Here is a 12,446-nt window from a genome sequence, read left to right as displayed (position 1 = left end):
AATACGTAGTGGTGCCATAGCCCAGCACATATTAAATCAAGGCGAGATGTATGCACCTTTGCCAGACAAGGGGGAAGACGAGGCTGATTTTTTAGAGTCCTCAGAATTAAGAAGTAAGTGGAGCTCAACTCAGTAAACTAGGCACCAACTTTTAATGAATGGTCACAAATAATGGTCAGATGGCGTGTTTGGGTACCTGGAACAGAGACATTCCCCATAGAGACAGGCCTCCATAATTCATGACACAGACATGAAGAGCCCCCCATGATGGTGACCTCTATTTTATCTGAGCTAAGCTTCAGTTGTTTTTGGCTCATCCAAGTAAAGCTGCCCTTAAGGCAATCTCGAGAGCAAGAACGAATAAGAAAATAAACTGAAGACTTTTGCAGTCACAGTCTGAAGAGTAAACATGAGTGTGAGACAGTAAAGTGGCAACCATGGAGGACAGGCCCAGGAGAAAGAACTAAAGCAGCTTCCTCCTCTGAGTCTAAAATAAGATATATCTCATCCCGGGAGGATACACGCATCTGCTGCTGTTAGGCCTGAAACCCACTACACCTGGGTGAAGGAGTAAGCTGTCCTACCAAAAAGCTGAAAGTTGATCATTGATAACACCCTCCACTACATTGGAAATGAAAGGCAAGAGAGAATAAGAACAATAGTTAGAATTGATCATAAGATTTGAGTTTGCTTTCTTCCTTCAGCAACGGTGAAACCATAGAATGTTCCCAGAATGCCGAACTAGTCCTGAGGAAGTGAAAGTGAAAGAAGCTGCTGCATGGAGTTCAAGACAACCTCAAGGAGATGTCAGACAATTTTGTTGATATAATCTATAAAGATTAATGGTAAAATGTAAGTTAGTTCATGACTGGCAGTAGCAGTACACTTAACTGATAGAATGTCTAAAGAGGGAATATCAGAGAAGGAAGAAGGAAAAGAACAAATAAGTTCAATTTTGGCAGAGCCTCAAAAAGGGGGAACTGAGATTTAAGTAATCTGTGTTGGTAGGCGCAGAGGCTATTTAACAAGAGGCTTTTAAAATTAAGTGCTACAGTATTGCGTTTTTGGTATTATGAACAGCATCATTTGTTGATTGCAGCTTTATGGTGTTTCCTAGTTGTGATACAGATATCAGAAACCACGTAGGATTTCTGCCCATGATGCTAAAAAATGTACTGCACTTGAGTGCCTTACTAAACCAAGGGCATAAGGACTAGTAAAATAAGGTTAAACTTGAAGCAAAGTACTTCTGAAACCATTGACTTTAACACTCAAGTAACTTTTTTCATCACTATGATGAATCAGAAGTAAAGGAAATTTCATAGAAGTGACTTTGTTGCACTCTCTCTAAAAACTTTGAGATGAGTTAGTGTTTTTTAATAACGTAAGAAGCAGAAATTAGATGAAAATCAGTAATGGCATTATTTGATTCATTTGAAGGAATAATCAATATTGTGGGATGCTACATCTACAGGGGTGAAAAGGAGATCTAGTGCATGACCAGCCCAATGAATCTAAAAATATTTGAGATACCCCTTGTCTGGAGCATGGGTCCGCTAAAGTAATCAAATCAGTACTGCCAGGGACATCAGCCCAAAATCAATGTTTCTTAATAGAAGGAAATCAGAAGTTTTCAGCACAGTAAGAGCAATATGATCAATGACAGTTGTGTCAAAACACATTGCAGAGCTATAGATGAGATACTCCACGTACAGCGTTAATGTACTTTCAGAATAAATGGTAACATGAATAAGCATGAGGTCAGCTTACTCACATCATGAAGTTTCTGACACAGAGATAGACAGACTGAATTTACTAATCAAAAGTCAAAACAACCACAAGGCCGTACATCTGGTAATTGTGTTCATGGGTTTGAACTTCTGGGAAGGCCCAGGCAATATAACAAGGAGTTATCATTCAACTAAGTTCCATTTAAGAGAAATATTTCTAGATGACAAGGAATAAGCTCACAAATCTGAACTTGGTGGTTACAGAGTGAACGAATATTCACTAGAGAACATGATGCGAGGAGGAGCCTGTGGAGTAGAAGAGAAAGAAAGATCCTCGGTGTCACGCTTTAACTGAGAGGCAGTGAAGGACGAAGACTCAGAAACTCATCAATCAGCTTCAGCCTCCCTCCACCTCCCATGCAAGATGTCGTTGGCAACTCAAAGACCCAATACAAATAGAAAATCAATCAAGTGCAAAGGCAACAAAAAGAAACCGAAGCAGAGCCCGGGACCCTCTGTGTTATGTTGCAACCAGAGCAACTACTGCGAAACAAGGTCATACTGGTAAAGAGAGATATTCATAGATGCAATGTTAGCTAAAATAGCAACCCAGAGGTGTGGAATTTAGACTAACACAGTAAATTAAAACAATAAAGAGTAGCAAGCGGGGCAAAGCCCCCCAAATGATGAGTCAAGTAATAAATGGCGGCAAATAAAGAAGTCTAAAACCGCTCTATAGTCATTAAAATCAGTCCACTGTAGGTCAAGGTGGAAGCAGGCTTAGCAATGCCACTTCACAGGATGTATAGAATGGTTGAGTGCGCTACTGGGATGTAGGCGCATCCCTGCACTTGGGCACACTAATCTGGTTCACTGACTCCAATAAGTTCATAGCAGTTAAGTTTGACGATTTATTTATTTCATAAATACGTTTTCATTAGAAGTTCATGTGTCAGATTTCAAAAGTTCAGTTTAAAGACAGAATATGCAGATCAATGCTCCAATGCATTTCGAGCCCAACGGCCCTTCATCAGGGAGCGCTGCGAAGAAACAGGATATAGCGCTAATCAATACTCAAAAATAAAGAACATGAAAAAAGAACATGAAAGAAAACATTCTTAGTGCCATAATAATAATGTGCATCAATACGTATACTTTGTTTCATAATGATTAAGGTGTCAAGCAGTATATTAGTGGTGCTTTTATAACATCCAGGTAAAAGGAGTGAGGGAATGATGACCAATCAGTGAAGGATAGGCGGATAGAGGTGGGAGCTCGGGATGGTGGCTAGTCACTCACGTAATGGGTTTAAATCCGTGATTCATGCAAAAAATAACCGTGTCAGAACAAAATTCATTACCGCAGGTGCAGTAAAAAAAGGTAAACATGCTGCTCGTGTGTAACGAGACTTACGTATAGCATTCGAAATTGACACTCTCCTGGAGTCTAAAGGGAAAAAAATCGACAATGGTAAGTTAAAGTAAACGAGAGGAATCACGGAGTTCCTCAAAGGTTGTCAGGCAATGGGGTTAAACTTACGGAGGTGATTGCAGCTCAATGGCGTCTCGGTGAAATCTGAAGCGGAGTGTCTGAAACTTCGCGTAGTGCGCGCGGAGTTAGAAGAAGGTGGGTGGCAGGGATGACGGACTACAGTGGGGTTAAAGGGGCGGCCATCTTAGAGTGGATGATGTGTAATGTACAATATTGAAAGGGAAACATAAATGAATACAATTAAACATAATCAAGCAAGAATCGGGACACAGTGTATCAATCATGTACCCTGCCTGAAAGCTGACAAGGGCGGCGCCCTAGTGATACTCAATGCTCAATGCTGAACTATATAATCGTGATTCCTCTCGTTTACTTTAACTTACCATTGCCGATTGACACGGTTATTTTTTGCATGAATCACGGATTTAAACCCATTACGTGAGTGACTAGCCACCATCCCGAGCTCCCACCTCTATCCGCCTATCCTTCACTGATTGGTCATCATTCCCTCACTCCTTTTACCTAGATGTTATAAAAGCACCACTAATATACTGCTTGACACCTTAATCATTATGAAACAAAGTATACGTATTGATGCACCTTATTATTATGGCACTAAGAATGTTTTCTTTCATGTTCTTTTTTCATGTTCTTTATTTTTGAGTATTGATTAGCGCTATATCCTGTTTCTTCGCAGCGCTCCCTGATGAAGGGCCGTTGGGCTCGAAATGCATTGGAGCATTGATCTGCATATTCTGTCTTTAAACTGAACTTTTGAAATCTGACACATGAACTTCTAATGAAAACGTATTTATGAAATAAATAAATCGTCAAACTTAACTGCTATGAACTTATTGGAGTCAGTGAACCAGATTAGTGTGCCCAAGTGCAGGGATGCGCCTACATCCCAGTAGCGCACTCAACCATTCTATACTACCTGGCGCAGTTGGACAGTTGCGCCACCTGCAGGAGCACCTACAACTTTCTCAACTTTCCTAAACCTACAAACCAAATCGATCACACCACAAGCTGTGCGCCGTGCCTAAATTCTTGTTCATATTCAAAATCACTTCACAGGATGTGGCAGCCTGGAAGGGGCTTGTCAATTGTACTTTACAGTATGGGACATTACAGAGTTGACCTGACTATGATGTTTACATAGTGGGCAGTAAGGCTAGCACTCTGCATATTGGGGCAATAATGCCCTGAAGATAGTGCGGTGCATATTAGGTCAATAAGAGACTTGAAATTGTGCTTTACTTGCTGAAGTATCATTGAATCTGGCTTGTCTGTGGTACTTTATATAGTGACATATTGCTGAAACTAACTTGGCCATGTTGCTATTTCCCCTGCTTGTCAAACGTGGACAGTGGCCTAGCTTTAAATATGGGCTACCTTGAAAATTGGCATCATAGCTCTCTCTGTATTGTACTGTAGCATTTATATAGCTCTTACTACCCCTATGTTGAGCATTGAAGCGCTTCCTGCATGGGCAGCACAACACACTATGTAGAGTGTGTGGTTGGAAGGATGTTGTCTTTGTTTTGCTCTTATTTGGCAAATGTTTCCATGCCATGTGTGATGACCACTGACGTGCAGTTATTGTGTTATGGGATCAGAGCATAGTAGACTGGTGGATAATGGCGTGTGAGAGACAGTTGCACAATTTTATGGTTTTCAGTATCCTGGTAGTCTTGAACAGCTCTTCAGCTCCCTCTATAGTATTCTTATGAATACAGTCTTCTTAGTTAGTTACTGCAGTGGGTTGTCCAATCTGAGATTTTGTGCTTAGTTGTGGTCCTGAGCTGGCATGGTTGACAGAGAGAGAAGTGGAGAGATATACTGGGATGGGTATTGTTATTATCATCCAAAATCTGAGTGTCATTGTGAGAAGTAAAGAAGTTGTCAAACTGAACCGATATTTGAGACCTGCAGTGGTTGAATATATTAAAGTCCGCCACATTGTTCAGCATTGTGTGACAGATTTCTTCAGTTATTCCATACCTGTTCATTTGGTGATGTCTGGTTGTTTGGAGTTACAGTACTGGTGCTGGACAACTCTTGTAGCAGATGTCTTATGTGAATGTAAGAGTTATACATTTGAAATGGCTGCTCACCATTGGGTATTAAGGTCTTTGTATTATTAGTAAGCCCGGGCGGAGCTGATGTAGTGCCGAGTTGGAAAAAAACTCTTCTCCGCTACGCTGCCCGCCATCCTCCCTAATTTAATTATTTTTAAAAAAGGCATCTACCTGCTATGGCGTCTCCGGGCTGCCTCCTCCTTGCCATGGTCTCTCTAATCACCATCCTCGCCATCCTCGTCCAAGAAAAGTCCTATGTTGTACGTCTTGTATGCGTGCATGCGTGCTTGCAAGACATACAACGTAGAGGTTTCCGTGGAGGAGGACGGCGAGGAGATAGTGACCATGGTGATGTAGCAGGGATTCTGCTCCTACACAGAGCTGTGCATAGAGACTTGGAACCTCAGTGAATTAGGGTGTGCCAAAACTCACCTTAGTAGCCAAAATCCCCTACGAGACTAGCAATCAGTGTTTCATTGGTTCTTCCATACCCCCAATGATTAGACAACCCAGAACATGGAACTTAGAATACCTCACGCAATGTGGAACACATGAACACTCTTTCATTATACACTCATGCAAGTCCAAACGGGGAGTAAATGAATACACGTGCAAGTTTGAAATATTTATTTCTAATGCCGTGTTCTCAGGCGCAGTACATAGCTAATACAAGCAGACATATTATAAGCAACAAGATTATCAGCATAGTTACTATTCCATAAAATACAAAAGGAGAAAGCATGTTAAATTGCTAAATGGAAAGAGACTAGATTACACCTAGATTTCACACTCCCTTGCTATTAGGTTATTTTATAACTACAGAAGGTCTCTTGGGTTTACAAGGGCGGCCCCATACCTATGGTCCTAGTAGAAATGGATCACATCATTTTCTACACCAGCTCTCCGCATGCGAATGTTCTCCAAAGTGTGTTTGCGCATGCCTGCGCAGTGCATTATTAAACGCGCCAAAATCAGAGGTGGCCACAGCTGCATATATGTTATGTCTAGAACGTGCGCTGATCAGACCGAACAACAACCACTGTGTTGAAATAACCTTGAAGGTCTCGGCTCTCACTGTTCTGATAGCTTACCAAGCAAAGCTGCTACTATAGGAAAACATTATTCTTGTGTGAAGCAAAACAGTCTGCTAGACTTTAAACATTTGTAATAATGTGTGCCGTGTGCAAAGGCAACAGAAAGGAAAAATGGCGTTTAAACTTCTAATAGGCTCATGCTAACTTAACACAGTGTAAATGCAAGGCTCAACCCCATGTCAACCTCCCTTGATCCGAGCACGGATAGGACACAGGGCAAATTTGGAAAGCAGAGTTCAAGAACGACTGTCAGCAGAACCAAGTTCAAATTGCCACAGGGAAAAAATGTGAACAAAAAACTCCATAATTTGAATGCTTGTCAAATCAAATAATTCCAGCCATGGACATAGTGAAGTCGATAGGTCTGGGCAGAAAAAAGTGAAACTGAGAGAAAAAATAATAAACGGATTCAATGTCCAACTCGTGGCCTCGGTCATGGAAGAGAGAAGCAATGGCACAACTCAATCTAATATTGTATATGCAAAATATGTAGCAACAGCCTCCAATAGGAAGTCACTGTTCTCATCCGAAAACATGTCAGCCATCCAATCCAGCAAAGGGAAAGAACATGCATGTTCATCAATTACCGAAGCCTCTAGCACCATCAGAGGGCAACTCGGTGTTTCTTCAATGAAGCTGCGTGCCAAGAAATCTTGCGCCGCTGCGAAAATTTTCCGATGTCCCAGGACTCCATGCATCGCTGCAAAGGCCATAATCCCTCCGCCAGAACAAAGTAATTCATGAGCAACTAAGGGGCTCATAAGCTGATCATAATCTGCATTGGGAGATTCCAATTTGCAGAGACACAAATCCAGGGCCCAGTCGAAATCACAACTCAGGCAATGACAAACAGGCTGGACGCATGTAAAAAAGGAAAATCGAAACGATAATCCATAAGCCGCACTCAAGGTAGCAAGAGGCAGCACTCCATAATACTCAAGCATTCGATTGCAGAGCAGCAACAGTTGTGACAGATCTTCTCGCAACTCAGGACGTGCATCCATTTTGAAATAAACAAAACAACAAAAGTACGCTTGTGGCCAAACCTAGCAACAAGGGAAATCCACCAAATAGGCTGGAAAAAATTGAATGAAAAAATGCCGGGAATACAGCAAATATAGTTTGAAAAGAAGTCACAAGGCCACTGCTAACAACTTTAAAAAAGTGTGCCAGCCCTGTGGTGGAGGATGCATTAAATATAGTGTGAATTAACTCACTGAAATGCAAGGGTAAATCAGTATTTAATAAAGCATGCACCTCTGTGCGGGTGTTTGCCACGCGAAGGACAAATGTTTCACGAGCAGATGTGAGGGCGACTTCTTTTTGGGACAATAGAGCTCTTATACGGCTCATCTTGTTGAACTCTGCTTTCAACGTTGTAATCGTCGGCCAGATGGAAACATCAAGCTTCCCATGCGGAGGAGGGAACATTACATTTTTACAACAAACCGCACGCTCACTGACCGTAACCACGTCAGGAATTCCGGCAACCATCCCACAACATTCTTCATTATTTAAAAGTAAATAACTCCCGTTTGCCAGTAATGTGAATGTTGGTTTGATAGCAGATGCTGCTGTGCCTTTCAAAATACAGGCTAAATTTGGCTCGTTCTCGTTACAAGAGCCATGCAATTGGATATTCCTACACATTAGTGAATGATCAGGCGTTGTAGTGCAATCCTCACCATTCAAGTAAACCTCTTTTCCCTCCCTAAGGCATCTATAGGTAAATGGTAGCGACCAAGCTTCATGGAGATAAGCGGTGCCCAGAGGTTCATATCTGCCAATTGCATAGTACTTCACACATGCTTCGAATTTGAAAAGAGGAAAAGGTAGAGCTATTAACCCGTGCATAAGCCACGTTGCCGAATTGGTCTCAGCCACAGAAAATGGTAACGGTTCTAACTTTTCAATGTGTAACATAGAAAAAGCTACATCTTTCATTGGCATAAAACATTGCTTTTCAGTCAAATTAAATGGGGTAAATAATGATGACGTATTCATGTAGTGCCATGGCACTTTTCCAGCTTTCAAAGTCTGTAAGGTCCAAGCAAACTGCATAATAGACCGCAATTGATTCTGACCATGGTACAATACAGACACTTCACCATGCACAATATCAACACAAATGACACAATATTATCTAACGTGTAAATGCGGGAAGAAAGCGTGATAATGCTGTTATCCACAACTGCTAGCACTTTCTCTAAATTTGCTTGATCTATAGCTCTAATGCGGGAAGCCGCCTCAATTTGGGACAGTTTCCAGACCTCGTTGTAAATAGCATATATCCATCTTTTAGATCTACCGGAAGCCGGGCCTTTCACAAAATCCTTCAGATCAACATTGTCAGTCAATTTAGGTAAGAACAGCTTAACTGAGGCCAAAGTGGAATGTTTGAGCCAACTCTGACATAATTTGCCTACGGAATAGGTAGTCACAGAAGGGCCACTTTCAAAATGGGGATCCACCCTGACCTGTGTGTAGCCTGGAGTTAAACCCAGAAAACAATGTTGGCAAGAATCAGCACTTTTGTGCCACAGCAACCAACCCTCAGGATCCAAACTGGAAATATTAAAGGAAGAATTCAGAAACATGGTCTGTAATTCTCTGATGGATAATTTGGTATTATTATCCCAACCGGAATATTCTTCTAATTCAGGAAATGAAGGGGCATTTAATTTTTTAGTAGTAGCCAATCCAAAGCAAGTCGTTTGTGAAATTGTAGAATTCAAAAACAACATATGGTTCTGGATGAGGCATGCACGATGAAAAGCCTCAGTGCCTTGCACTTGCCAACTTTTAGAACCCCAAACAGATTTAAGATCAATAGTATCTTTCTACAGCTCGTGGCCCCCCAACAGCCAATTGGTCTAAAAAGGACTTAGAATACAATACTTTTGTGTGGGTAAGTCTAACCTTGGAAGTGGACTTTTCAGTCATTTTAAAATAAAATGCCTTAGGATTTGACTGATTAAAATCAGTGAAGAAAGTGAACCTCTTTAAAAAAGAAGTGAAACTGCCTTGTACAGGAGCGGAACAATGCTCCCACTGTGTATAATTAACAGTATTCCTCCTGATTTTTGCTTTATGCAGGTGGTGATTGCCAAAATGTTGATAACAAATCACCATAATTTGCAGAATCTAAATATAAATCTTCAGCATCAAAGGCAGCATAATATTTAAAATCAGAAAACAAAGCTTCTATGGCCTGAACATCCCAATCATCAGAACGTATATTTTATTTAATTACATCCCCCATAGAAACTCTAAGGACATTTGGGACATTTATAACCACAGTGGGCCCATGGATTGGAAATCTAATAGCATCCCACACAATCCCATCTAAGACGGGTCAAGCAGTGATGTTAACAAAAGCCAGGTCCCTCTTCAATCTGTGTGATGAAGAATGGGGAGCCAATGTTCCATTAACATGTCGAATGCATGTTCTTTCTTCAACATAGTGTCCGTTGACAAGGCGGAAAAAATACACCACAAATCCAATAGACATGAACAGGTAAATCGAAAAAAGCACCAACTAAAAGTAGGTCCAAGGAGGAATCAAAAAATGTTTTTTAAACAGTGTTGCATGAACAGAAAACTTGGAAGGGGTCTTCGATGTGTGAGAGTCAGTGTCAAATGAAAATATGGATTCTGTAGCCAAACAAGTTTGCAGATCAGGCATCGATAAGTCAGTGGGGTAAGTATATTCAGTCTCATCAAGGTGCGCACCAAGTAATCAGATCAATAAAGGACTTGAAACTGCGGGCATCTCGAGGGCAACATCAGGCCTGGGATTAGGAGCCGGGGCCAAAACAGAATTCCTCAAAATCGATGGACATGAGACTGCCGGAGTCATACTAAGAAGAATCGGTCACTCTGTGTAATTTGACACTGTCAATGGAGATATACCTGTTATCTTTACGACCTGGAAGTGGTGGTAAAATGACTGTTCTTGTGCCCTTCACGCCAAGCACTGGAACCGGAGCTCAATATGAGGAACCAAATTACTTCTTGTTTTTGATCTTCTCTCGAACCAGTTCTCCAACTTGGGGTAGCTAGCCAACCACCGGAATCTGCAACGCAGCTTCAGTTGTGGAGGGCAAGTATTCCTTTGCAAGATTGTCTCTTGTCTTTTGTACATCCTGTAAAACATTGCAATGTTCATTTACGTCAAAGGAGGCAGCAACTGCCACCTGGTCTAGACCGTCAAGGTCCGGGACAAACATCTTGATACCAAAGAGCATTTTGTATGGGGTCCGCCCACCCAGAGACCTTCTAGGGAGATAATTACGGGCACGCTGCACGCTATTGAGGTGGGCCAGCCAGTTCCTGCCAGTGCCTATAACTCTAGCTGTCAAAGACTTCTTTAAATCTTGGTTCATTTGTTCCATAACACTATTACCCTCAGGCCTGTATGGAGACGAAAACTTGACTTGGACCCCCAACGAAGTCATGGCATCCTTATATGCCTTAGAGGCGAAAGCAGGACCCTGATCCGAATGGAAGGTGCCACAGGCAAAAATCCCTACAAAGACACGCAAGTCTCTTATGACAGTTCGTGAATCAGCGCTGCAGTGTGGCCACACCCACACAAAGTGTGTGCAGGAATCAACTGCTACTAAGATGTACTTATACGCAGTATCAGAAGATAAAGGACCCCAGTGGTCTAAGTAAACACAACCAAGTGGCTTATTAGAAATGTACAACTGTGTCTGGGGCGGACGCGCAGAAGTTGAAGGTTTAATCTGCTGGCAAATTTCACACTGAAGGACATAATCACGTGTCTGTTTGTACAGTCCCCGCCACCAGAAACATTGTTGTAACTGAGATACAGTAGCCGAAATGCCCGCATGCGCAGACCCAACACCTTCATGGGCAGCTGTAATCAGTGTGGACCTGCGGTCCGCGTTGGGAATTAACCTTTCACCAATGTCTTGTATTTTCACATAAGGAACTTTATCAGGACTTAAGTGGTATGAATACTTCGAAGGGAACCCCTTAGGATATTTACTTCCCTTCTCAGTTGCAGCTACAGCCACCAAGATATCATCATCAATCTTACTTCTGGAACGTGTACCTGCTGCAACCAAATATGTCGATACTACTGATTTTGTGGCCTCATCGGCCAAAGAATTGCCAACAGCATGAACTCCCACGCGCTGATGACAGAGAGTGTGAATTACATACAGGAGTGGCAACTGCTCTTTAAGTTCAGCCACTCGGACCCAGATCATTTTATGTTTTATTGTGCTACCTTTGGAGTCACGAAAATCATTCTGAATCCAAATGAACAGGTTCTCATTGTAAGACTGGACACAGTAGTAAGAATCACTCACAATAAGAGTCATCACACTAGGATCAGCGTACTCCAATGCAAGCATCAGAGCATGAAGCTCTGTCAATAGTCCTCTAAAGTCTGCATGTGCACGACTTTGGACTTGAATTCATCATTCACCATGGTACCTACCACAATGGCGCAAGCTGAGACCTATGCATGCTTAGACCCATGCGCAACTTGCGCCGAAACATCAGTGTATATGATACAATGGAAATCCTCCAAAGGTTGCATAGTCAATGGCACAGGATGAACAAATTCATATTGCAAAATCTCCTGCGACTGTAAGGAGGCATCAAAAATAAACGTGACATCCGGAGACGTCAAAGATGCTGCCCATTGTATCCACCGTGGGTGCAAAGCTTTAGAATTTGGTACACTGGCCTTCGTCACTGCCTCTAGTGTAGGATACGGGGTAACAACCAACATGCGTTTTCCCTGCGACAGTGCATTGAGAATCGCCATTTGCACTTCTGTCAAAACTTTTTCCACAGTGGATAACCGCATTTCTGCCGAAGTGTACAAGTGTGACTTGTAAGCAATAGGTACTGTGTCTCCTTCGTTAAAAGTAAGGTAAGTGAAACCCACCGCCCCAGGGATGATTCTTATCACCAGGTTGGTGTGGTTATCACGAGTCAGTAAGAATTTAGATTCTAGAAGATCAGTCTGCAAAGATTGCAAAATGGCTGAATGTTCAGGCAGCCAGCACGAT

This window comes from Lissotriton vulgaris, chromosome 6 (genome assembly GCF_964263255.1).
Source record: "Lissotriton vulgaris chromosome 6, aLisVul1.2, whole genome shotgun sequence".
NCBI classification, from domain to species: domain Eukaryota; kingdom Metazoa; phylum Chordata; class Amphibia; order Caudata; family Salamandridae; genus Lissotriton; species Lissotriton vulgaris.
This window is presented reverse-complemented; position numbering follows the sequence as displayed.